The sequence below is a fragment of the Nycticebus coucang genome, chromosome 2, assembly GCF_027406575.1.
Source record: "Nycticebus coucang isolate mNycCou1 chromosome 2, mNycCou1.pri, whole genome shotgun sequence".
NCBI classification, from domain to species: domain Eukaryota; kingdom Metazoa; phylum Chordata; class Mammalia; order Primates; family Lorisidae; genus Nycticebus; species Nycticebus coucang.
The window spans coordinates 183517955-183544533 of NC_069781.1; the positions used below are offsets into that span (position 1 = coordinate 183517955).

Below are 26579 nucleotides of genomic sequence, written 5' to 3' on the forward strand. Positions count from 1 at the left end.
TCCACTGGCAGGAGTTTGGGGACTATGATCCCGCCTCAAACTATAGGCTTCCTGCTCATTACTCATCCGAACTCTTGCCGGGATTGAAGTGGTCTCTGGGAATTACATTGTTGTTTAAATGGAGCTGACTTTGGGGAGGAGAATTCCAAATATAAGCTCTACTCTGGCCCAGTGGGGAGAGGCTGAGGTGGAAGTTAGTGGGCGTGGGCATTGCCTGTCTGGGGGACATGGGGTTTTACTTACCTTGCCCCCTCAGGGTCTCCAGGCCCTCCTGACCCCATCTTTCCCATAAGCGGCTCTTGAAGCAGGAAGGGCCACTGCCTGTCCTGAGGAGTGGGCAGCGAGGTTCTGCCCTCTCTCTGGTCAGCTGCGTGGCCCCTTGAGTGAAAAGAGCATGAGCCTGGGGGCCTCAGAACCTGGGACCAAGTCCTACTCAGCCCCTAGGCCCCAAAAGTAAGACAAGGCAGGTTGGCATTACATAGTGGGCCAAGGAAGCTGCCGCCTCTACCCAACCCCAGAGTGGCCACCAAGAGTGCCTGGGAGGGAGGCGTTGAGCGCATGTGCATACAGGAGGGTGAGCCAGCAGGGGAGGAGGAGGTGAATGGCCAGTGTGTGTGAATGGAGCCCGACCTGCTAGGGGAGACACGGCTGGAGCTCCTCCCCACCCTCAGCTCCTCCCCACCCTCAGCTCCTCCTGGCAGGCAGGCCGGGGCCAGAGGCAGGATGGGGGACATTCCGTCCCCTGGCCGCCTGCTAACAGCGTCTGTCCTGTCCCTGGGCTGCTCACAGGGCTGGCATCCCAGCCAGCAGCCAAACAGAGTCCACATTCATGAGCAGCCTCTGAGCCTTCCCTATGGGCCTGGGCATGGCAGCGGCCTCCACAATGTGACCGTTGGGAGCGTCCCTGAGCGGCATTTTCCGCATTCCTCTGGGGCTGCTGGGCCAAGGTGGCCATGCGTAAACACAGCCTGCCCCTCTGGGCCCTGGACTTGGCCAGCCGGGCACTGCCCAGTGGCAGGCCACAGAATGGAGCTTCTCTGCATTCCAGGCAGGGCCAGAAGTGTGCTCAGCCCACCGCCAAACGGGCCCCTGCAGGGGCAGACGTGGCTCCGTCCACCGAGGCTGGGGAGTGGGTGCTGACGGCCACCCTGTGTCCCCATCAGCCCTTTGGGGCAGGAGCCTTTTTTAAGATATAGGTAACACATCACAAAATTCACCCTTTCAAAGTCGATGGGTTTCAATTTGTCCATGATGTGTACAAGCACCACTATTTTCCATCACCCCAAAAAGAAACCCCACACAGAAGTCACTCCTGTCCTCCCTTCCCAACCCCAGCAACCAGAACTCTCTCTGTCCGCATCATCTGCCTTCTCTGGACATTTCATGTGAATGGATCCTGTGATGTGTGGCCTTCCGTGACTGGGCGCCACGGCCTCAAGGTCTCTCTGCAGGGTGGTGTGGTCACACACCATTCCTCCTTATGGCTGAATAATAGTCCCCTGTGTGGGAACACAGTGTGTGCCCCTTCTGTTGATGGACTGCGTGTTGCTCCTGCTGTTGGGCTGTCAGGGACCAGATGCCCTGAGCCCCTGTGTGCTTTTTAGTTTTTGTTTTTCTTGGGTGGGTCCTAGGGGCGGAATTGCTGGGTCCTACAGCAGCTGCACCAGCTCCTATCCTCCAGGTGTGTGAGGGCATTAGGACCTTGTTTGCCCCTTTCCAAGGATAAGGAGGCTGAGGGGAGGGAGGGCAGGGCACTGGCCTAGGGCACAGCTGGGGATGGAGGCATGGATTCAAACTCTACTCCGGATGGTGAATCAAAGGCCAGAGCATGGCAGTCACAGCCTCAAGGCTATGTCTTTAAGGGACAGTCCTGTCACACAGGAGGCTCTGTCCTGTGGCCCCCACCCCTCTCTAACCTCCTGAGAAGGCCACAGCCCTGGGTTAGGGGACGCTCACCATGTGGCGGGCCATGGTCTAGTCCACACAGGAACCCTGAGGGACCTCCCACAATGAGGCCAGAGCCACTCGAGGAAGGACCCTACTACTCAGCCAAAACTTTACCCTGGGTGTCTCTTCCCAGCTGCCCCCAAAAGGGCCTGTGGCCTTTTACCAGCGTGACTGTGCCCTGGGAAAAGTGACGTAATCAGACCTTCCCAGACTGCTGGACCCTGGCTCTAACCTGACATAGATTCCCTGTGGCTCCCCAGTCAGAGAGGGGCTTATAGAAGTCAGGTGGTTCTTGGAGTTTATCCTGGTGGGTCCACACCTGCCCTCAGTCCTGGAATGCACAGCTGAACAACGGGGCCCAGCATCCAGCAGCACTCCCACCCAGCAGGGAGAAGTTGGAGGGCTCGAGGGGCTCAGGCCAGACCACAGACCCCATGAGGACCCTCCAAGCACCGTGTCTCCTTCTCCAGCACAAATAGGAGGGGCCGCTCTGCCACTCAGCCACTCCTGCTTTCTGAGCCCCATGTAGACATGGCCATGGGGGTCTGGGGGTCCACTTCTTCCCTCCTGGGCAGCATGTTTTCCTGAGCCACAACCTGTGCTCGGAGTTGGAAGAAACTGTCTTCACACAGGGACTCCCACAGCACTAACATCCTGACACCACCAGACAGGGCACCCTTTGGCCTCATGCTGGCATCTAGCAAACAAGTAGGGAGGGCCCTGTGAAGGGGTCAGCCCCGTCCCACCTGGAGCAGTCTGGCTGGGGGCTGCCAGGGACTGGGGCTGTGCAGCTGTGGGGCAGGTGTGACGGTGTGGTGGGGAGACACACTGTAGGGGGTGTGGGCTGAGCCGCCTGCAGCAGACAGAGGTGTGGTGGGCGGGTACCAGCACCTCCAGCCCAGAGGTGGGGAGCCAATGCGAGCCACTCGAGGGAGCCAGGCCAGCCCAGCTCATTCTCTGGGGTTGAAAGGGTGAGAATCTGCAGGGACCAGTGGGGGTCCCCACCCTGAGGCAGTCCCAGCTCCCCACTGTCCTCTCCACACCTCCTCACACCCAGAGATGGCTGCATTTTCTCAATTTTACAGGGAGATGAAGGTGCACTGTCCTCAGGTGTCCAGGGCAGGTGGATCCAGAGGAGCTGGATCCAGGGCAGCTGGAGGGCCTCAGCACCAGAGGCACCAAGCCAGGGTCCAACCTTGGCTTTGCTGCACCTGCATCTGTTTTTATTGGAAAAATTAATACAGAGTTGTGGGAAACAATTTGGGATAGTTCTACATGTAGCACATGGATACACACTTGCAAAGACTGCTTAGCTCTGTTGGAGTTGATATTTGCAGTGTGACACACACTTAAGGTACACAAACACACTCTTTGGGATGAACTGTGCTTCCCTGGGCCAGGCTGCCCCGTGGCGTGAGTGTGAATATACCAATGTTGGCAAGCTGTGTCTGCATGAGACCACATGGCACTGCAGGGGAAGGCACATAAGTACATGGAACAATCCTTGTATGATACATAGGTCTCTGAAAACAAAAATGGTGTTAAACTGCACGTTGTGATCCCGCCACTCCAGGCTTCCCCTCGTGGAGAGCTCTGGTCTGTAGACCCGTCAGAGCATGCACAAAGGTTGCCACAGGGGTAGCACTGCCCCCACATTGCTCCCCGGAGGGCAGAGGCCAGCAGATGAGACCAGGGGGACAGTTCAGTGCGTGAGGTTACAAGAAAGCCTCTCTGAAGCGAGGGGTCTCTGAGCTGAGTTTTGAAGGATGACTAGAAGCTCACCAGGCACTCTAGAAGGAAGAGGACACTCCAAATGGAGGACACAGCGTGTGCAAAGACACAGAGTCATCTCCCTGTTAACTGACCCTGAACCTCGGCAGCGTATCATGAACACCTCCAAAATACCTAGGCTTGCAGCTTTCGGTGATGTGAGCCGCCCTGGCCTGAGTAAGCTGGCTGCAGGCGGCCTCTCCAAAATAGGCCACTGCCTAGGAAGGGGGCCAGCTCTGCCAGTCCTCTGCCTGCTATCACAGGTTGGCAGGTGGACTGTGGAGTCCCACTCTGCCACCTCTGACCTGTATGATTGTGGGCAATGTACCCCCTCCTCAGCACCTCAGTTTTCTCATTGTGAAGTGGAACTCTGAGAAGGGGGAGCCCTCAGAGCACCAAGGCAGCTCCCTGGGGCCACCCTGTGCAGAAGGGAAAGCTCTGGGCAGCACAGGGGTCATGAGCTCCGGCCGCCTATGGAGCCCAGTGTGACCATACCCTTGGCCGTCTGCACTTCCCAGGTCCAGGTATCTGTGACTCAGGCCTGACCTTGGATGAATCCTTGGATACAAGTTCAGGGTCATCATTTTGAACATAGAAAGGACTCTAAGAGTCTGCTGTCTCTGCCACTCCAGGCAGGGTGCATCCCAAGGACCTTGGTGTCCTCTCTGTGGAATGAAGAGCTGGCTCGTTCCAAGAGCCACAGACCCACAGCCCACACTGCAGGGGAGAAGGCACCTGGGACGGGGGCAGAGGGACTAAGGGATGGGAGGCAACAAGGAATAGTGTAGCTTGTGGCCCACAGTGATCGTACATCTCCCCATGTTTGCCACCTGCAAGGACATAGGCTCGGCACAGCCACATCTGATAGGCTTTCAAGAGAAGCCAGAAGTCAGGACTTTTATATAAAATCTCTTGTTTTGAAATGTTGGCAACTATCCAGAAATTTTTTAGAAAATGTTTTGAATCCTGTACACGTCTGCAGCCTATGGGTCAGAGCTGTCTGATAGAAATATCTAGAAAAATATAGTATGAGATGATATGATATGCAACTTAACATGGTGAGGTAAAATACCACATAAAGATGTAACGTGACACCTTAACATAGCCTAATGTGCTACAATGCACACTGTAATATGAAAACATGATACAGTGTAACACAAGGTGAGCTACACAGGTAACTTTTAGCCACATTCAAACATAAAAAAGAAACAGGTGAAATGAATTTTACTTAACAGAGAATTATGAAATACTGCCATTCCAGCAGGTGTTCAGTACAAGGTGGGTAAGGTAGCTTAGATTTTCTCTGCTGCCCTGTCCTGAGGTCTAGCCATAGGCGAGGCCTCTCAACGGCTCGGTGGCTCAGCCCTGCACCCTGGTCTCTTAGGGTCCTTCAGTGGTATAGTCCTGACCCCAAACCCCTAGCAGGTGCCCTCTCCCCAGCCCTGGCCAAGCTCCTGACCCCCAATAGGCTTCCTGCCGGATCTCCCCAGGAGGCCGTCATGGACCTCGTCCTTCTCTGAGACCTGGTTTCTTAAAATGGGCTCACTGGCCCTCAGTCAGACTCCCTCAGGGCTGGTTGAACCCCAGATTCCCTGACTCCTATGGGCCTTTCACAGGCTCCTCTGGTGTTTTTTACACACATTGAGGTTTATGACCAAAGCCTTTTCTCTCTGACTCTGGGTGCTAAGTTCTAGGCACCCACCCAGCAACTGTCCCCAAATAGCTTCTTCGCTCACCACTGTGCCCTGCCCATGCTGATTGCTCCTACCTGGAAAACGTGGGCTACTCCTATTCATCCTTCAAAACCCACCTCCAACATCATCCTGCCTTCCCTTCTGAGGCAGCACAGGCCCTTCCCCTGGGCCTCCACTGCTCCTCGTGAAATCTGCCATGGGCACACGGCCCTGTGTCTCAAGTCCCTGGAGCATTGACACCCACTGAGTGTGGAGACTGTCCCCTCTTCTCTGAGTCCCAGAGCCTGCCAGGTCCTGGCACAGGGAGACCTCAGAGCGTGGATGTGAAATAAATCCAGGCATGTGTGGGCGGGTCCGTCTCTGCAATCTCAGTAAACATCTGGCCACAGGGTCTGGCAGGAAGCTGACCTCGCGGCTGGCAGCCGGGCTGGTCTATAAATATATTCTAAACGCAGACCGGCCCACGTGCATTCCTGCCCCACCTGCCCTGTGGTGCCCTCCCAGCGGAAGGAAGGCAGCCGGCGGCACCCTGGCTGAGGTGGTGATTCCTGGTGAGTGGGAACGTGCCCGTCACGGGGTCAGCTCAGGGCCCTCGTGTCCAATTGCTATGAGTGCACTCAGGCCTGCCCAGCACTGGGAGGCTGCACGAGCTCTAGGAAAGCCTCCCGCACTGGCAGTTGCTGTTCTTGGACGTCTGGGCCAGTGCCCAGGTAACTAATTAGAGTCCTCGGTGGGTGCCTAGAGGTCTGGGACCCAGGCCCTGCCGTGCAGAGTGGACAGTGCCCAGATCCCACAGAGGAAAGAGTAAAGGTGGGCAGGACCCAGGGGCTGGGCTGGCCATGCCAGGCAGAGCGAGGCTCTGGGTGGTCATGGGGTGTTGTCTCTGTCAAGGCATTTCACCTGCCTGAGCCTCGGTTTCCCTGCCCATACCCTGGTATCACAGGTCCTGCCCCCAGGATGATAGCAGCATGGCTGGTGATTATTCTGAAAGAGCTTTGTGAGCCACAGGACAGAGCCAGCGTTGCTGTTCCAACAGAAGGTGAGGCAGACACTGCTTCACACAGCCAGGGCATTCAGGCTAAGTGCTCAGGAGGGCTTGGTGGGGCCCCGGGTGCGAGGGTGCTGCAGGGGCCTCAGGCAGAGGGGCCATGTCCATGTCACGGCACACCACATGTTCTCGTGGCTGCTCGAGCATCAGTGGCACATTTTATTGAACCCAGCACACCCAGAGGGGTTTCCCCCTATACTCTGGGTTTGTAAAGACTGTTGATGACACATTTCTCATTCTTTTGAACTGGTCTATGCAGGCCAGGTGTGGTCACACATGGTGCATGTCGGTCACACGTGGTGTGTCTCACCCACACTCATGGTACTGAAAGCTCCTGGGAGCAGCATGTGACCAGGGCAGTGAAGGGCAGGCCTGCAGGGATTGTGGGGGTGTCATGTTCCTTGCTGCCCCCAGGTCATACCTGGCGTCCCCTCTGCCAACTTGTGAGCTGGTTGAATCCCAGCCACACCTGCTGTTTTCTTGGCCCCAGAGGCCAGGAGACATCCAGTTATTCAGAAAATAAGAGACACAGAGGCCTTCAGAGTGTGGTGACAACATTGGGACTCCCTTTGGACAAGTCAGTCTTGTCACCAAGGCTTTTGTGTGGCCCCTCTCCACAGGAGCCCCACAGATACCTGTGCCCATCACTGGGCACTGAACCTACAGTCTGTGCCCCTCCCACCCTCCCTGTTCCCAGAGGACAACTTTACTATGCCTTGGCCCCAGCAACAGCTTTGCCTGGATCAGCCTTGCCACTCTAGAGTCTGGGCTCTCCTGCCACGTCTTACCCAGTGCAGCCTCAGGTTGGCTCACAAGGCCCCCCAGTAGGGAATCAGCCCCGGGACCCACATAGCTGGAGGCGAGCTCTGCAGGCAGAGCTGGGAGGAAGGCTCTCCCATGGCTTTGGTGGCCACATGTATAGAGGCGCACACACACACACACACTGAAGTCACTGTGTGCATGGATAGAAATATGACACTGTACATTACAGCGTATATAAATAATTTACAAAAAATGGAGTGCATTTTAAGAAAGGAAAAACTATTAAAATCTCAATGCTCAATTCATACCAATAACAAACAATGAATGTAAGTTGAGCACCTCTTATAACTGCGTAAGTCCGGCTGACTTGAGTATTATAAATTTAATACATATTTTTTTTAGCACCCTCTATACGTACATATATAATACACATGTTTATGATTCATTCTCGGGTTGGGTGTGCCATTCCTGGCTACCCTATGCCAGGAGTTGTGCTGTGATGTTGCCTAAATCTTTGGTGCCGTCATCCTCCAAGTAACTCTGCGGGCGCATACATTGTAATCGTAATTCCTTTTTGAGGCTTAGAGGCTGAAGTGTCTTGTACAGGGCCATGTGGCCAGCAAGAAGGGATTGAAACCTCAAGGAGCCAGCTCAGAAGACTGCCTCCCTCACTCTGACCCAGTGTTTTGCTGACAGGTGCAGGTCACGTGTGTCACAGGGGCAGAAGACGCTGACACAGGTCAGGCCACGGTCCATCAGAAGTGCATGCTGTCTTGTATACCTGCCTACAAGGTCAGGACTCTGGGCTGTCCCAGTGAACTCTGGGGTCATCCCACTGTGTGGTGAGGCTCAGGCCTCCCACACGCAGCAGAGAGCAGGTCCAAGGGTGGCTCTGGACTCACCTGTCAGTTCTAGGTCATGTTCACATGTCCTACTCTGTGCCCTTTCCCAGTGACCTCATTCAGCCTGGCTGTATTTCATGTGCCGTTGTACTGTGGGTCTCTCAAGCGCACAATGCAAAAGGGAATTAGTGACTTGTGGAAGGACGGGCTTCAGGCAGAGCTGGGGTCAAGCTCTCGGACAGTGCTGCCCCAGCCGCCAGGCATCATCTTGTGGCTCTGCGTTCCTGTTTGATGGCTCCAAACTCAGGAGACCCTCCCGAAGGGTCTAAGAGGCCTCTGCCCTGCTGGCTTAACAAGGACACCAGGCATCCAAGCTCCCAGAGAAGCACCCCCGGGCTCCTTTGTCCTGCAGGTCAGCCTGGCCCCCTCCCAGTGAAGAGGAACTATCAGGGAAAGAGAGTGAAGGAGAGAAACTGGACCAGCAAACTTCAGTGTTCTCATGGGTGGAGGGCAAGGGAGGGTGCCCTCGGTGCTGGTCTTTGCCCCATGGTGTAGGCGTGAGTCTGATGTCTGTATGGAAATGTATGCATGTAGCGTGTGAGAGACAGGAAGGTGGACGGATGAGTAGAGAGATAATAATAGACCCCCTCTGTGAGATTTCCCTTGCGGGTCTGAATTCAGGTTTTGGTGTCTGGAAACTTTGCAGGTCCCCATCCTGATGACCTCAAGACTCCTTCTGCCCTAGATGTGGTGGAGGCTGCACTGGGTGTGAGAGCCGAGGTCAGGCACAGGCCTCGGGGTCAGAGTGCCCAGTCTCCCAGGGCCTGTGCCCCTGCCCAGAGCTGGCACAGGAGCCACAGGGAGCATCAGCCTGGCAGGGCAGGGCTGCTGTCAGCGTCTGGACACAGCTGGGTCAGAGAAAGCACAACAAAGCCTCAGTGAGCTGTCAGTACATAAAGGAAACACGGGAGGAAATGAAACTCTCCTTCCTCGTGGAGGGATGCCTTTGATCCCTGCCTCCCTCTCCCTTGAGCCTCTCTGTGACTTCCAGCTCTTTAGGGTGACCGGTGCAGGGTGCCCCCTCCTCACTGCTGGCTCCTTGTTCAGGCCATGAGCAATAGACACTGACCTGTGGATGGAGGGACACACGTGAGGTGCTGGATAGACTTGGGTAATTGGCAGCAGCCTAGAGCGTCTGGGATGGGGTCTGTGACTGATGGTTGGGTTGGATCTGAGTCAGTTCCCACAAGAGCCTGGTCCCTTCCACAGGTCCAGGGACAAAGCAGATGATGGTAAAGTCACTGTGTGCACCCATCATGCTAAGAGCTTGGGGTACACTGTCTCATTGAATCCCCTGACAACCCTGTGAAGGGGACTTTGTTTTTATTCTCATTCAGGAGATTAAAAAAAAAAAAAAAAAAACTGAAGCAAGAGAGGGCATTATAGCCACCCACTGCTGCGTAACAAACAGCCCGGCCCAGGGCTGCAGACAGCTAAGACCACATTTCCCACAATTCTGGGCTTGGCTGTAGTGCCCTTGCCGTCCTACCTGGGCCCTGGGTCAGCAGCTAACCAGTTCAAATGGCTCCACTCTTGTGGTCTAGGGCCCCTCAGCTCCCTCTGCTCATTCCTGTTGATGGTGGAGTCTGCAGACTCACATGTTATCACTTCTTCCCCATACTGCTGGTCAAAGCAAGTTGGGCCAGCCACGTTCTGGGGATAGAGACACCCCAGGTCTTGATGGGAGGTCCTGCACATTCTCAGTGGCCACCTTAGATTCTTTGCCCAGTGTCACACAGTTAGAAGATGACAGAGTTGGGATTTGAACCAGGCCTGTTTGGGACCCAGAGGCACAAATGCGAATGCCCTCCGGGCCAGGCAGGAGAAACACAGATGTGGGTGGCAAGTCAGAGCAGAGAGCACCACCCTCACCCATGGGCCATGCTGGAACACGGGCCCCTTGTCACAGGAGCCAGAACTCTGTTCACTGTGATTCCTCCCAGCTGCCCCACATCAGCCACTAGGTCAGGGGAAAATGCTTTCCATATCAGAATGCTCCTTGCCAGGCCAGACACAGACATTGACCCTCCTGCAGCCTCACAGCCCTCCCACATGGCTGGAACCCACCGCCTACCCCTCTTTGCTTTGGGAACAAAGCCCCAGTTTTTCTATCTCATGCAGTGCCCAGCCCTGCAGGGGTGACCACGGGCACCAGAGCTCTGAGACCACAGCCAGGGGCAGGGTTCTAGATAGCCCCTCCGCTAGTGGCTCCCTCTCCAGGGCTATACCCAGCAGGCAGATTCAGGGCCCATGTGTGCCTTGGGTGACACAACCTGGGCTCAAGCAATCCTGCCTTAGCTTCATGAGTAGCTGGGACTATAGGCACCTGCCACGATGCCCAGCTAGGTTTTATATGTTTGTTAGAGATAGGGTCTTACTCTTGCTCAAGCTGGTTTCAAACTCCTGAACTCAAGGGATCCTTCCACCTTAGTCTCTCAGGTATCTAGGACGAGAAGTATGAGCAATTGGGCCCGGCAGATTTTCCACTGTTGAACACAGTCTGTGGATGGTTGTGTTAAAATCCCCAGCATGGGCTTGTTTGGTCTAGCTTTGACAGTGGTGGAATCAGACAGACCACCTCTTACCCAGACACCATAGAACCAGCACGTTGCTCTCAGGTCAGTGGCTGGAAGTTGGGGCAGAGGGATGGAGAGTGCCTTCTGGTCTCAGGGCAGGGAGGCCCTCGTGGCAGGGCTGGGTCTGTGAGTGCCATCCATGACTGCACTGTCCGGGTGGTGTGGCAGACAGCGCTGGAGCAGGGGACAGCACCTCCTGCCCTTGCCCACAGTTTATGCTACTCGTGACCATCTGGACTATCGGCCTTTCCCATTTTGCAATTATTATAAACTTGTAACTTGAGTTTTTCACTCCCTTTTTAAAACTCTGGGAAGTTGCCCAGTATGGACAGCATATTCTCTGGTCTGCCACCCACCGCCTTACCAGGCCTGTCTGGACCCACCTCTGGCTTGGTTCAGGTGCCCTATCCCTGCCTGCTCCCCACCCCTAACCAGCAAATTCAGCAGTTTCTACAGGGCAGGGGGCAGCCCTGAGCTCTGCTGCCTGGACAGCACTGTGGGATGCTCCCCCCCAGCCTTGCCTTTCCAAACCAATAGTGCAGATAGAGCCCACATACCATCCAAGGGCCCAGAGCCCCTCCCTTGCAACTCTAGGACCATTAGAAAAATGGTTGGAATTTCTGTGGTGATAGTTGTTGATGGGATCACTGTTTTTACGATTTTACTGTGGACCATTTTAAACATACACAAATGTAGCGAGAGATGTGTCACAACCCCATGCTCCTGTGCAAAGGTCCCTGACCCCTGGGCAGCCTGGCTTCATCTGACTCTGCCCCTATAGTTAGTCTTGCTGTTTTACTTTTTTTAAAGCAAATCCCAGACGCCAGGTCGTTTTGCCTATAAGGACATCGTGTGGTCCAAGCAGGCCCTTGAGAGGTGCGGCACACAGGTAGCTGCTGTGTTAGCGGCTCACCGGTATGAGCACATTCTTGGCCCACATGGTTTAACCAGAGTGGACTGGAGACGGACCTGATCACACGTCCCTTCTTTGATCACATTCTGTTAGGCCCTCTTAATGGGATGAGGAAGAGGCAGGGGCATTCAGTCGTCACCCTCCTAGGGGCACGGTGAGTACTCCTGTCCGGCCCAGAGAAGCCGGGGAAAGACTCAGACTATTCTGGACAAGTAACAAGTGTGGGCGTGCAGCCACCTGCCAGGCTGCTTAGCCTCCCTCTCCCCCAGTGCACTGAGGACCCCAGTCCCAGAGAGGGTCTCGCACCTGCTCTGGTGAGGTTTCTCCACTGCAGCTACTGATGCCAGGGCTGTCCTGGGCCTGAGGGTGCCACGTACGTCCCCGACACCCCCACCTGCCTGGGGTGACACCCAGACATACCTAGATGATGCCAAACGTCTTGGTTGCGAACAACGTGCTGTTGAGAGTGAAGACAACTGTGTTTAGCTAGAAACATTTTAAAATTACCCTTCAGTTTACAGAAAAAATACCTGATGGTAATAAAAATGAAATTAGCAAGTTAAGGAAAAAAAAAATTCATAGCTGAGCCACAGTGGGGATGTCATCTGTGCCCAGGTCACACAGGAAGAACAGGGAACACCCGGAAGCCTCCAGTGCAGGGCGGCTGCATGCTGGTGTGTGAATCAGCATGCTCACGGGCAGTTGATCTCCCAGAGCGGACAGGGGGCCACTGCAGGAAGGAGGCACAGGCCACCAGGAGAGACACAGTCTGGGCAACCCAACGAGAAGGGTAGTAGTGGCCGCAGGGCTGAGCTGGCTCTCAGGATGGTGGACCCAGCACTCAATAGGTCACCTGTGAGTCCCCACATGGGGTTGTGTTGGTTAGGGCACCTTTCAGGCACAGGAGAACATAACCCAACTCAAAGTAGGTTTAGCAGAAAGGAGAGGGTCTTGACTGTGCAGGGCCTTCAGGCACAGCCAGCTCCAGGTGCTCAAAGATAAAGGCATCAGGATAAAGTCCAAGGGGCTGGGAAGGATCAGCTCCCACGGGAGCCACATGAACATGGTCTGGGTTGCAGGGCGTTCTCCAGAACTTTGCCAACAATAGGGAAATAGATGGTGGGCAAGTAAGAAATGCATCTGTCCACACAGAGGGGACATTTGCAGCACAAGAATGGGCCAGTGTGTAAATGAGGCAGAGAAAGATCTGAGCCTGGGCATTGGTGGGTAGCCACATGCAGGATAGGGGTGGCAAACTGGCAGTCCCCCCGCCCCAGCTACATTTTGGAAGTCCACAAGAATTCCAAGTGTCTGCTGGAAACCAGCAAGCAGTGGCCATACTGAGCCCGGGATGCCCCTGGGCAATTTGCCTGCCCCTTGGGAAAAGCCATGAGGTCACATGTTGGCTACAGTCTGTGTTCTGTTTGCCCACCAGCCTCACGTGAGCACCTGCATCCATGCCTCAGGGCTGAGGGGACTGTGGCCAGTAGAGGTGGGGAGAGAGGGTGGGCATGGGCCCCCAGCAAGGTCGGCACGAACAAGACTTTGCTAAACATACGTGGAGCAGAGCAGAGGGCAAAGAGGGGCCCACAGATCCAACAAGTACCCAGAGACCCTGGGCAGTGCACACAAAGCTTGGCGTCCAAGCACGTGGCCAGCCCCTTGAGCTGCCACAGTGGGCCTGTAGCGTCCATGCTAGCCATAGCCTGCCCACAGGCCCAGCCCAGCCTGTGCCGGCCAGGGTCACCCAGCTGTTCAGCCCATGGCCTCACGTGGAGAAGCCCCCACAGGCTGCAGCCAAGATGGTTTCTGCATTTCCCACCCCACCCTGAACACGCAGGCGCGCTGTGGCCAAGTCTTGGCAGCTGGTGAGCGCTAACGTGGCTGAATTGCTTTTGGGGACTTTGAAGGAAGCTAATTAAAACCAGCTGAGATGTGAAAGCTGGAAGGTGGCAGGAGCCAGGGACAACTTTCCACTAGGCTGGGGAGGGAGCAGCCTGAAGCTGACCACGCTGCCACCACCACTACCACAAGCTATAGTGTCCAGCCGTGCCCGACAATCTGGTCTGGCCTGGCCAGAGGTGGGATCCACAGGGAAACTCCCTTCTTGTGGGGCCCAAAGCTGAGTCCAGGACATGGGGTGGGAGGGTAGAGTGCGTGTGTCTCTGCTGGTCATGTGTGTGCCCAGTTTACCTGCCTATCCCAGGGTGTCCTGTGGTACTCTTCTGGCTGGGAAGCCCTCACCACCCTCCTCCCCACAGAGAGAGCTGCCCCGGGCCAGCCAGCACCTCCTGCTCAGGGAGGATCACTAGGCTCTTCAGAAGAACCATTCTTGGGTCCTTTTCATGTTAAAGTGACCCCAGCCCAGTGCCAGCAGCCCAGATGGGGACATCTCCACAGCCAGGGGAGGGGGCAGCCTGGCCCACCTCCCCATGTGGAGGCATCTAGGTGGCTGGGCAGCTAGGTGGCTTTTATCTGCAGTTTTGCAAAGATGGGGTGGCACTCACTCTGCCAAGTCGCTGTCGGTGGGCATTTTCTTTTATTTCTTAAATCTTTTTCTGACTGAAAAATGAGCATAAACACTTTGTGTTTTAAAAAGACACATAGTATTTGTCTACAGTGTTGGAGACCGTGGCCTCAGTCTGAACAGTTGGCCATCCCACTGTAGTCATGGTGTTTGGGCCTTTGCTGTCTGCACCTCCATGGCCTGGTGGACCCAGCGCACTCAGGGCCAGCTCTCCTGGAGCAGGTGGCAGTGGCCTGGAGCTTGGGTGGAGCAGTGGCAGTGGCCTGGAGCTTGGGTGGAGCAGTGGCAGTGGCCTGGAGCTTGGGTGGCCAAGGTCCCCCTGGGACAGAAAGGGGATATTCCTGGAGCCCCTTCGTGGGAGGGCTCACAGCTCCCTTCATGGCTGCAAAGGAAAGACCAGGCTTGGAGAGGGGCAGTGTGGCCGTTTCACAGCTGATCCCCATGGCTCTGAACACCTGTGTTAGTAGTGCTTACACTTTGTGTCACTGTTAATTATTTGAGGGAGGGTCCTGGGCATGTGACCCTGAGTGAGGCCCTTCATATTGGTACCTCATACAGGCCCTGCACAATCGATGTCATCTCTGTCCCTACTTCATGCAGGGGAAGACCGAGGCACCAGCAGTGGGCAAGTCAGTTGCCCACACAGTTGGCATGTGACAGAGCCAGGATCCTAGGCTTACACCTAAAGTTCGCAGGCCCCTGAGTCCCACCTGAGCACCCAGGTTTAAATTAATCCAGGTGGGGACACCTCGGGCCCTGTGGTGCTCAGATGTTGCCATCGTGAGTAGGGGCACGGGGTTCCCGTCAGGGCCCCTGCTGGCATCCACTCTGCCTCTGTGTGCACATTTCTGCACATCAAGACGATCTCAGGAATAGGACAGAGGAAATACCATGTGCACACATGGCCGTGCTGCCTGCACATGCCCACACACACGTGCACACAGCACTCTCCCCGCCTTCTTCATAGCCTGCCTGGGTCTGGAACCTTCCAACAGGCACCATCTGCTGGGCAGCTGCAGGAGGGGAGGGGAGGACATGGACCAGCAGCAGAAGTCACAGCTGCCTCTGCTAGACCCCCGGTCACCACGACACACTTGCCAGAGACATCACCTTCCCAGACAGTGCCCAGGGCAGGGGCAGAGACAGGGCCAGCGGGGAGTAATATACGCAAACAGAGTCCCAGAAAGATACTTTAAAACACTACTTTTTAAATATTTAAATCCGCTCTTATTTCCGGGCCAATCTGTGCATCCCTAGGGCAATGGGGTGGATGGACTCTAATAGAAAAACAATAATAATTCAACAGTAATAGCTAACATTCACTGCTGCCTTCTGTGAGCAGAATGTCTTATGTGCACCATCTGATGTAACCCCGCAAGCCTCGGGAAGAAGGGTGTTAGACACCTTCACAAAAGGGCATGAGGGGCTCAGAGAGGCTGAATCTGTGGCCTGAGGTCACATAGCAAGAAAATGGTTGTGCCGGTGTCTGCTCAGATCTCACCCTACCAGAGAGGACCCACTGCCCTTTGGTCCTTTAGCTCATAAGGGGTCCTGTCGCCCTCACCCACAGGTCATCCTCGCCCTGTCAGGGTCACCCCTGGGTTGGCTTCTCCGGCCAGAGCCAGGGCCCCAGGGAGTCTTCTGCCTGCACTCTCCCCACCTGAGGGCCTCTAAAACATCAGGGTCTCTCGTGTCCCTCTTTGGGGGGTGAGAAGCCCACAGGAGTTTGGGCTGGCAGGACCTTGAGTGGCGGGCTCCCCACCCACAGCCCCTGTGACTACCCCTCTTGGTTTGGGGAAGAGTCTGGGCTGGTGACTTGGGGCCTCATCAGGCCTCCCAGGCCCACTGGAAGATCTTGGGCCCCCCACGTTTCAGTTCCTTACCTGTAACACAGTTGGGGGGATCCACAGCTGTGGAGCACTTCTGCTCAGGGTCACCATGCATGTGCCTCTTGGCACCGTTCCTAACTCACCACAGATGTCGAGGTGAAGCTGGGTTAGGTGAGCTCCAGGAAGATGCTCTCTGGCCCTCCTGGGTTCACTGCCCTGTGTTTGGGTGATAGGAGAGGTGAGTCTGAGCCTTGTTCCCTTTTCGCCTTGATGGCGAGAAAGCTCAGTGCTTGGGTGTTCTATAAGGGTTTTGGTTTCTGGTTTGTGTCTAAGCCAACGAGCAGGGTGGGCATCATTTTTCCTAAGCTTCCTCTAGTACTTATTGGAGCAAAGGCAGTGCTGGTTTGAAGAAACAAAGTCAAACTTAAAGCAGAATGATCAGGAAAGACTGTCACCATGGGGCTGGTGGGAGAGTGGCCTCCATTTGCAATGAGGGTCCGCAACCTGTATGAGGCTCAGACTGGCCTTGCCAGCCAGCCATAGATCCATCCGGTAAACATTTATCTGGTACCAACTATACGCATAGAACTGAACTGTTTTTTGTTTTTTGGTTTTTTTTTTTTTTGAAACAATACCAAAGGTGAACTCTACTGTAAACCATGAACTTTGGGTGATAATGATATGTCAAGGTAGGTTTATGAATTGGAATAAATGTACCACTCTGGTACAGCATGATCAGAAGGGATGCTTTGAATGTGTCTGGGTAGGGGATGTGTGGGAAATCTGTGTACCTTGTGCTGGCTATTACTGTGAATCTAAATCACTAAAAAAAAAAAATCTTAAAAATATGATATGATGAATCAATATGGGGTACATGATTCTTTTTTTTTTTTTTTATTGTTGGGGATTCATTGAGGGTACAATAAGCCAGGTTACACTGATTGCAATTGTTAGGTAAAGTCCCTCTTGCAATCATGTCTTGCCCCCATAAAGTGTGACACACACCAAGGCCCCACCCACCTCCCTCCTTCCCTCTTTCTGTTCTCCCCCCATAACCATAATTGTCATTAATTGTCCTCATTTCAAAATTGAGTACATAGGATTCATGCTTCTCCATTCTTGTAGAACTGAATTGTTATGTCTTCACTCGCCCTTCTGGAATCATCTCTCTCTCCAGCTTATTTCTAGTCCACGTGGCTCACCTGGCTTCTGAGGCTGGCCTGACCCAACCTCACAGGCCAGAGGGAGAGGCCGCCTGTGCCCAGCACCCCACACCCCGGCAGAGGCTGTCAGACACTGTGCCTTCTTCAGTCCCTGGCAAAAGATCTTTCTTCCTTTCTTCCTTCCCTACTTTTTCTCTGAAAAAGAAACAGCTAAAAGAAAAACACTCCTAGGGAAGAGTGGGGGCGCTTTCTGCCTGCACCACCTTTCAAAGCCCCCAGAGCCAGCCATGCCTGGGCTGTCAGTGATACTCAGCTGTGCCTGCCAGTGCCCCACGGCAGGAGACGGGGCCAGGGAATTCCCCTGGAGCCCCTCTGTCATGGTGCAGGTCACTTGGCCAGGGGCTCCCGGGAGAGTGGCCTGGAGCTGGGGGCTCCTCCCCATGGCATCTCCCCCAGGCACAGTCTCAGGTCAGCACGCTGGGAGGTAAATCCCCACAGCTGTGACTCAGTTTCCTCACCTGCAAGGTGAGCATGATCACAGCGCCTCACAGACCTCACAGAGCCAGCCACAAAAAGGCAGGAAAGGCACGCCGCCCTTCCCTGACACTCAGGAACGGAAAGGGCAACAGAGCGGGGTGCAGCAGACAGCCAGTCCAGGCTCCGCACACGGCGTCCCTGTCGAGTCTGACTCCATGCTTAGCGCCACCATCAAGTTTGACTCCATGCACAGCGTCACCAGGGTGAAAGCAGCAGGGGCCAGAAGACCCTCTGGATGGGTGGGATGTGCCCCGCACTGCGGCGTACACTGCACATCCATGTTGAATGTGTGTTTCATGCATGTGCAGTGTGGTGTGATGATATGGAAAGGGAGAAGGGGCTAGCACCTGTAGGACAGGTGTCCAGGCTGAGCAGCCTGAGAGGCCTGAGGACAACAGCAGGCAGGTGGTGTCTGGGGAGGGGCTGTCAGTGTGGGGAGTGAGGACTTGGGTGGGTGGTTGGGCACAGGTCTTCCCAGCTGCCCTGTCTGCCGAGGATGGGGTAAGATAGGAGCATGGGAAAGGGAGGGCCGGGTGGCCCAGCAGGAGAAGGGGGATGTGGGAGGGGGCAGGTGGCAAAAACCTATCAGCTGGGTAGGGCCACCTCCCTGCAGAGGCCTCCAAAGAGGCTCCTGCCTGCCTCTCCAGCTCCCAGTGGCCACAGTCCCTGCAGTCTCTGTCTTCATGGGGCTTCCTCCTCTGAGTATCTCTTCTTGGGAGGACACCGCCATGGGGTGGGAGCTCCCATCATCTGGAGCCCTCCCAACCCACTGTCTCTGCCCTCCATTCTCTCACGCGGTCGGGGTCAGAGGGCAGGAGCTCTACACACACAACACAAGGTACTTGCTGGTGAGTGGCTGTGGGGTTTAAACTCTCTAAGGAGCAACACTTGGGCCAAGGCCTCCAGCGCAAGACATTTAGGAGGAGCGGGGCTCAGAGGCCCTTTGGCATGAGCAAGCTCGGAATCCCTAGAATGTGTGGCCTGGGGCCTCTGGGCTGACATGCAGGGGCTTGTGGACCAGGCTGGGACTCGATCCCAACTCTTGGAAGCTGAGAACTTTTTACACCACAGGGTACGGCCTTGTTTGTGTTTGGCACAATCCCCCTGGCTGCCTGGGAGAGTGGTGAAGGAAACCTAGGGGGTCAGAGACAGGTGTGGAAACCAGGTGTGGGGTGGGGGGGACGACGCTGGTGCCCTAAGGCCAGGCAGGACAGATGCCAGGCCAGGGCTCTGGGCCTGTGGCCCACTGCTGTGCGTTCATGGCAAGTTCCTCACCCTGTCTGAGCTTGGTTTCCCTCTGTAGAGTGCAGTAACACCCCACCTGCAGTTTCCTTTATGTTGTAGTAGGAAGAGGCCAGACAGTCTGGAGTCTAGGGTCCCTCCTGTCCCAATGTCCTGGGGCCTCCCATAACCACCCACAAATTCCCAGTCTTCGCTGAGATGCTTGGCCCCAATGCTCATGAAACACTGAAGCCGGCTGTGGTGGGGAGAGGGCCAAGGTCCAGGTACTCACAGTGGCGGGTTGGGATGATAACAGCCTCTGCCATCTTGGAGAAGAGGCCGAGGCTTTGGGGAGCATTGTTGACACCAGTGCATCTTCAGCCCATTTCTGTCACTGTCTGGTTTCCTTCTCCTCCTGGAACCAAGCCTAGTCTCTGGCCAGCCACACAGGAACCACTGGGAACCTGCCAGGTGTCCAGCCCCTGTCTCACCTAGGCCCCAGGTCTGCTCTGACCTCCCTGCCTTCTGTAGCTGTGAGACCCTGGGCATGGCACTTACCCCTCTGAGCCCAATGCAGAGGGAGCTCTCAAGGCTCTTTGCCCATGAAGGGTCTCCCTGCTCCAGCACCTGCACCTGCCGTGGCGTCTGGAGACCTTTGTTGATGTCCTGAGGTTGCCCCGAGCTGGGCCCATGGGGATGTCAGTGCTGTGGCATGGTCTGTCTCTCCACAGTGACATCTGCCCTAGATGTCAGTCAATATTCCCTGTGTGGATGAATGAGTGAGTGGGTGACCTGGGGGTGGAATCAGGGTAGGGACAGCTTAAAAAGTGTGCCTCTCAGAGAAAGGTCACACACAACAAACTGCAGGCCAGATCTGGCCTCGATGGCTCAGCCCACACACTAGTTATTTTGTTTAACATGAATTTCTTGCCAAAGTTTTAAAATGAGGAGATCTCTCTTTAAAACCTGGATTTCTGGCTTTTCCTGAAAAATCAAAAGGCCTGCCACTGTGCTCCCTTTCCCAGCAGCCACCATCGGCTGGAGCCCGGGCCATTCCCACTTACCCAGCCGTGGGCATGTGGTCCTGTGACCTCCCACTTGAGAAGGGAGGTGACAGGGAGACCCAGGGCCCTCTTGGGCATCTCTGGACACCAGTAGCATGGTGTCCTCAGCGCCCCCTCCTTAAACAAGACGTGCTGAGATCTGGCCCTGTCTGGGCCCAGCCGTGCACGAGACCAATACAAGCTTTTCCTCGGGTACAGGAGCCACAAACAGGCTGAGAGACAAAATGTGTGTGTGAGGCTGGTGAAAGGCACATGAAGCTGGAGAAGGCTAAGGAGGCCGCTGCATCTAGCAAGTGCCACAGACCTGCCCTGGCCTCCCCTTCTTGCACCACCCCCAACACCACCCAGGGCTTTGGAGCTTTGGGTAGTGGGCGCCTGGAGGTCACAGAGGAGCAGCCGATGGCAGGTGGCCTCCTGGTGTCCAGTGATGAGTTTGCTGAACCTGCCCCAGCCACGTCTTGGAGGGGTGCTGCAGAGGTGGGGCCAGCATTGTAGACAGGGCCCTGTCAGTCCTGATGCCACCTCTAGCTGTGGGTCTGGGTCTCAGCATCCTCATCTGTGAAATGGGTGATAGTGACAGTGGCCACTGAAGCCGAGATCTAGAGGGTGAGGGAACCGGAGAACCCCAGGTCCCAGCCCTGTGTGTCCACCCTTGGGCCTGGGTGGGCTCTGGGATGGCAGAACTTGGAGCCCAGGCCGACCCTGGGGCTTGTATTTCCGGGGGAGGCCATGGTGTGAGGGAGACAGTGGCCCTTGGCCTCTACCCAGTAGGATGACAGTCAGGGGAGGAGAGGGGACTATGTTGCTGCTGCTGCTAGGCCATGAAACCCCCAAGACTATGGCAGAGCTGTCCTGGGAGCCCCCCTCAGTCCTGGAATCTCTTGCACCCTGGGGTCGGTATCTCCCCACTGGCCAGATGGAGGCTGCAGGCTCCTCGGAGCCCCTCCCTGAAGCTTGTCCACTCCACTCAGGCCTAAATCCCAAGCCCCAAGAAGATGGAATAGGGTCTGGCCTGGGGACTAGAGGCCCCATCTGTGTCCAGGCCTCCCTGGCCTCTCTGATGCCCTCCAGGGCTCCTCACTGCCCATGGCCTTCACCTCCTGACATGAGCTCCTGCAGTGTGTGAGAACTGGGGACAAACGTAGGAAAGGGCAGGTGCACCTGGCCTGGCAGATGGCCAACAGGACAGCAGAAAGGGGGGCACCAGTGCTCATTACCTCCACGGTAAAGAGCCTGGGACCAGGGGCTGCAGTCACCGGAGCCCCAGGGAGTCTGTGGAATGGCCACAGGAGCGAGGGTTTGGAAGGTGGCAGCCTCTGGGAAGACTGGGAACGAGGCCTGTGTGACTAGGAGCAGGGTCAATGGAGGGAGAGGCCAGTGCACGGGCCCCAGGGCCCAGGGCCACCAGTGTCCCATGGCCTCAGGCTGGCACCCGTGAAGTCTTTCTCTGCCCTTCTGGACTATGGCCTGTACCCTCAGGATTGGGCTGAGCCCAAGAGGACATTGCAAGGGAAGCCAACCTCCCTATTCTGAGCCAGCTCAGCATGGGGCCACCCCTTACCAGGCTGCTGCCACCAGAGTCCATGGTGCTACCCAGACATCCACTCACCACCCTGCCCAGCCCCTCCCAGGCAGGGTCACCCACCCACAGAAAACAGCACCCTTGGGATTCTTCTCAAAGACAGTCAGTCAGCCAGATTAGGGCAGGCCCAGGCAGCACTGCCAGGCCTCTTGAGTCCAGCTACCTAGAGACTGGCCTAGGCCACAAAGCGAATGAGGCCTCCAGGGCCAGCCACACTAGGACCCTGAGCAGTCTTGCTGGGAAGGCCCAGGCCCAAGCTGCCCAGCTGTGTGGCCTTGGACACGTTGCTTCCCCACTCTAAGCTTCAGTCTCTTGACTGAACATTGGCGACAGAACAGCTCATGGGGTCTGCACAGGATTAGCTAGTCTGTGCTGGCTGCAAGCCCCTGCAGCTTCAGGGGCCTTCTGGGATCTCAGGTTGGTCATGCCAATGGTGGCTATGGCGAACAGGGCCCCCTGAGAGGAGCAGGGCCACCTAATACAGCCTCAGCCTAGGGCCTTATGCAGCCTTCAGCCCCTACCCAGTGGCCATCCCAGCCTGAGGAGCAGAGGGGATAGCACTGCATCCTGGGAGCTCAGCACAGGTGTTCTGGGCATCTTCCACAGGCCTTTGCTGCTCCTGAACACACTGAAGCTAAGACCCTGACCAAGGACCTCCCTCTCCAACGGGAGGAAGGACATGGCTGTCATCAGAGCCCAGCACACCCTGGGAACCACTCTGGGGATTCAGACAGCATAGGATCCCACTGCAGGCTGTCTTCAGGATCACAGCTGGTACCTGATGGCTACCGAGGTATCCTCCAGGGACAGAAGGACATGGACCCGGCTTGTCCAGGACCTAAGGATAGCCAGTAGGAGGCCAAATGGTGCCTGGACATGGCAGAGCTGGTGCAGGGCCCAGTCCCACACAGAGCTGACTCTGATCCTCCATCTCCCCATCCACCCAGGGCCGAGAGCCACATGGAGTGTAACCCCCGGCCAGGTCAGCACAGCCCCTGCCAGGGATACCACACCTGGGGTCACGCCCTGGGATCCTTTTCCAGCCGAGCAGCTGGGCGCTCCATCTCTGGGCACACCTAGGACACCCCCCCTCACACCCAGAGCCTGCCGCTGGGTGCTTTACTAATCTGCTTATCTTTAGGAAGCCAAATTATAATCACTTTTAATTGAAAAAGGAGGCTGATGGGATTCTGAAGACTGCAGAGGCACAGGGTAATTAACGCAGCCACCAGGCCCCAGGAGGCTCATTAATCATGTTACTCAGTAGACAACACCCAGCCAGGAGGGGGAGGGCAGTGACCTACATGTAGACCCCTGGGTCCCCGTTCCTCACACAGAGGCCTAACTCAGAGCAAGATGCATCCAGTTTCCAAAAAACAGAGAAGGTAGCCTCCTACCCAGGGGCCTTGGGTTGGCAGGGGATCTGGGTGGCCATCTCCTGATTCCTTGATCCTGGCAGCCTCAATGTCCTCTTCTGTGACATAGGTCTGAGGCCCAGGCCTCTTAGAGCTGCCACTCCCATCTGTGCAGGGAGCACACTACATGAGGCCAAGGGCCTTGCTCTAGGGTTCCCAGGCAGAGCTTTTGAGGGCTGAAGCTTCCAAAGTCAGTTCCATGAAGCCCCAGGTTCAGGACTACAAGTCTTCTCTCAGCTGTGGGGCAGCCCAGCCCTGGCTTCATTCACCTCGACTTTGCTGGGAGGTCCCTGGGCCACCGATCCCCAGTACAATCCCTGTGAGCCAGGCACCTTGCACACACCCACCCTCACACACCTCCGGCCCAAGACAGCGCCTCTGCCTGCTAGCACATAGTAGCTGAGCCCTCAGCCTCCCGTGGGCTGGGCATTGATATGTGTGCTCTGTGTCTGCCTGTTCCCGTGTGTGTGTACGTGTGGTTGTGCAGGATTCCCAAGCACCAACCCTAAGCCAGTCTCAGGGAGAGGGGTTGGCGAACAGCACTAGGACCCACAGTGCTAAGCCAGGACTGACAGAGGGCCTTGAATGTGGGAGCAGCCTCAGGCGGCAGCAGCTACAATATTTGCCCGGGCAGGGAGGGCTTCTTAGAGGAGGAGGCATGGATCTGAACTGAAGGCTGATCCCAAGGCCACAGGCATGTCGGGGAGGATCCCAGGAGGAGGGACAGCATCCTCCTGGGGAGTTGAGCTCCAGTAAGGAAGAGCCGCAGCCGGCAGCAGGGTCACAATGTGATGCACCCCCAAATCTTGGCCTTTTTTGTGCAAAGGGACCCAGGAGAGGGTGGCTGATGCCTGCCCTTTGCCCCATACCAGCTCTTGGCAATCTTGGTAGGTGACAGGGCACTGTTTTTAGGCACAAACTCCATCCCGACAGCCGCCCCCCTGTCATGCTGGAAGACATCATTTTCTCCCCACGTGTCTCTTTATCTTCCTCCTGTTAAAGCATCTCAAATGTGCACCCTGATAAGGTGGGACAAACACCGCTTCCAGGCCCCAAAGCCGGCCTCCACTTCCCCCCCAAGTAATTAAGATAAATGCAGCTGATAATTTGTGCCGTATTCTCAAACGTGCTCTCCAGGCCATATCTCAGATATAATTTTACCTGCAAAAGTTTATCTGAGCACTCAGGTAACAGATAGTTTTTAAGCAAAGCCTTTGAAATGAAAGAGAGGGGGCGTTTGTAAATACACAGTGGAATGTGCCTACTCGCTGCCCTCACCTCTGACTGCAAGGTGGAGACCCTGGCGTCATCCCCGGGGCTGAGGCAAGCCCAGCCGCCCACCCAGCTGTATACAGATTGGGATGGGTGTACTAGGCAGACAGGTGCCAGGCGAGGGCCAGTGGGCACAGGCAAGTGCCATGCTCCGTCCAGCCCCCTGTCTCAGGCAACCTGGGGCCAGGGGCCCTGCCCAGCAGAGCTGGTACACAGGACGTCTGGCTTCACCCACCACACCCATTGGGGAGCAGACAGCTGGCTGGAGAGCATGGATGGCCAGAGTGGTGCAGACTAAGGGAGGACAGTGCCCAGCACAGCATAGCTCAGGTGGGTTGGCCACAGTGGGCAACTAGAGGCCAGAGGGAGTCAGCACTGAGGGTAGGCTGAGCTGGGCCCAGGATGGTGCCCTGAAGATGCCCCAGGCCTGCAGCACAGCAGGGGGCCGGGCAGAGCAGGCTTTGCTTTGCAGACACTCTCAGTATGCCGGGCCCTGCTTTTCCCCAAGCCTCAGCCTCCCCATCTGCATCTGGGTCAGGCTGCAGCCCAGTGGCCTTCCCCAGCCCTGTTGCACCCTAGTCCTGCCCCAGGGCTCATGCTTCTTGCCTCCTATTCTGTGTCCAAGCTGGGGACAGGTGGGGCCCAAGGGAGAGACCAAGGAGCCCAGCTCAGGGGTTGGGCAGGGATGGGGACTACCCATGAGTCATAAGGGACCCATGCCCGGCCTCAGCAGCACATGCCCCTGGGTGATGCTTCACCCCAGTGTTCCCCCAGCAGTCGGGAGTGGTCAACACCTCACACTCCCCAGCGGGGAAGAGCAGGCAGGAGATAGACCTCTAAATGGTTCCTGCTGTGCGGGAAGGTGCAGCCCTGCCCTCCCCGATGAGATAGAAACAGCCCCAGAAGCATGGGCCCACCCGGCGCCTGGCAGCAGGTGAGGTAAGGCCTGGAGGAGGAGTTGGCAGCCAGGATGTGCACTCTGAGGAAGGCTTCATCATGAGCTTTGAAATCTATGTGTCTGGGACAGGCGTGAAGGTGCCTTGGATCCAACCCCTCATTTACAGTTGGGGAAACAAGCCAGGAGGTGCAAGGTCATATGTGCAGCCAAATGTGCTGAGATTCCAGCTGGGTGCCCACAGGACAGCCCCAGGATGTGCCACCTGGAGAGTTACAGCATAGTTAATAACTGCAGGTGAATCCTCACAAACACCTCTGGGTGGACACGTGCACCATGGACTTTGCCCCATGAGCCATACGGGAGGGCTTCCTGGAAGAGCCACAGCCACCTTCAGAGCAACCATCTGCCAGGCACTTACTGACTGCTGCTTCCCAGGAGATGGTCTGGGTGTGTGGCCCTGGGGTCAGAGCAGCTTTCTGTGGCCCCTGCCAGAAGCATCAGGGCCAGGACTTGAGCGAGGCCCAGCACCCAGAGCCAAACCCACCTGGCCTAGAGGAGTGCTGGGGCTCAAGAGCCCATGGCGGAAGCAGAAGGTGTCCCAAACTGGGAAGCTGCTTGAGCAAGAGCCCCAAAAGGGACTTGGGGATGGCCAGGTGAGGGGCAGGCAGGGGTGGGGGAACCCAGCTCACAGAGGATGGAGAGGCCACAGCCCAGTGGGCAGGAGCAGAAGAGGTGGTGCGGGGAGGCCAGGAGCAGAGGACAGGCAGAGAGCCCACACCCACTGGCCAGAGCCAGCCAGCCCCGCTGTGATCTTGAATTACGGAACACTCAGGCTGGTGACCAGAGTGGCCAGTTACTGTTTCCTGGAGAAAGGAGATGCCCGCACTGCCCCAGGGGCTCCCTGAGCCTAACCAGGATCTAGGGGATTGGATCTCCCAGCTTCAAAGGGGCCCTCGGCCTGCTGAAACCCACACCGGCACCGTGGCACAGAGTGGCCTTGCCAGGAGCCTGGGTGGGGGCTGGAACCTGAGGCCTGGGCTGCACGCTGTCCCCAGCCTGCCCTGCAGGTCCTTACATCCCTGGGGAAGCAGCCAGCCAGTCTTTAAGCACCTGGGGTGTTGCAGGCACGTCAGTCGGCTGTCCTGAGGAAAGAGGGGACAGCCAAGTTCTGCTCACGAGCATGATCACAGAAGGTCTTGGACACATCACACCACCTCTCTGAGCCAAGACTCCCTCCCCGGTAATAGTCCCTTAACTCTCCCAACTCTTCCAGTTGGCCCAAGGCCATGAATCAGGCACACACCACTGTGTGCCAGTGCCTGGTACACTGTCAGACTCAGATCTGAGGAGCTGGGAGAATGAGTGGATGGATGGGGGCGAGGGTGTGATGAGTCCTGCTGGCTGCACGACTCTGCCCTCTCTGGGCCAGTCTGCCCATCTCTGGGTAAGGCCCCTTTCT

General features: G+C 56.3%; 1 protein-coding gene across 1 annotated transcript in view; it reads left to right on the forward strand.

The window, feature by feature from the left end:
- The window catches only part of ZNF469 (zinc finger protein 469), a 47707-nt gene that overhangs the window by 3149 nt on the left and 17979 nt on the right, over positions 1 to 26579 (forward strand). The window lies entirely within an intron of this gene.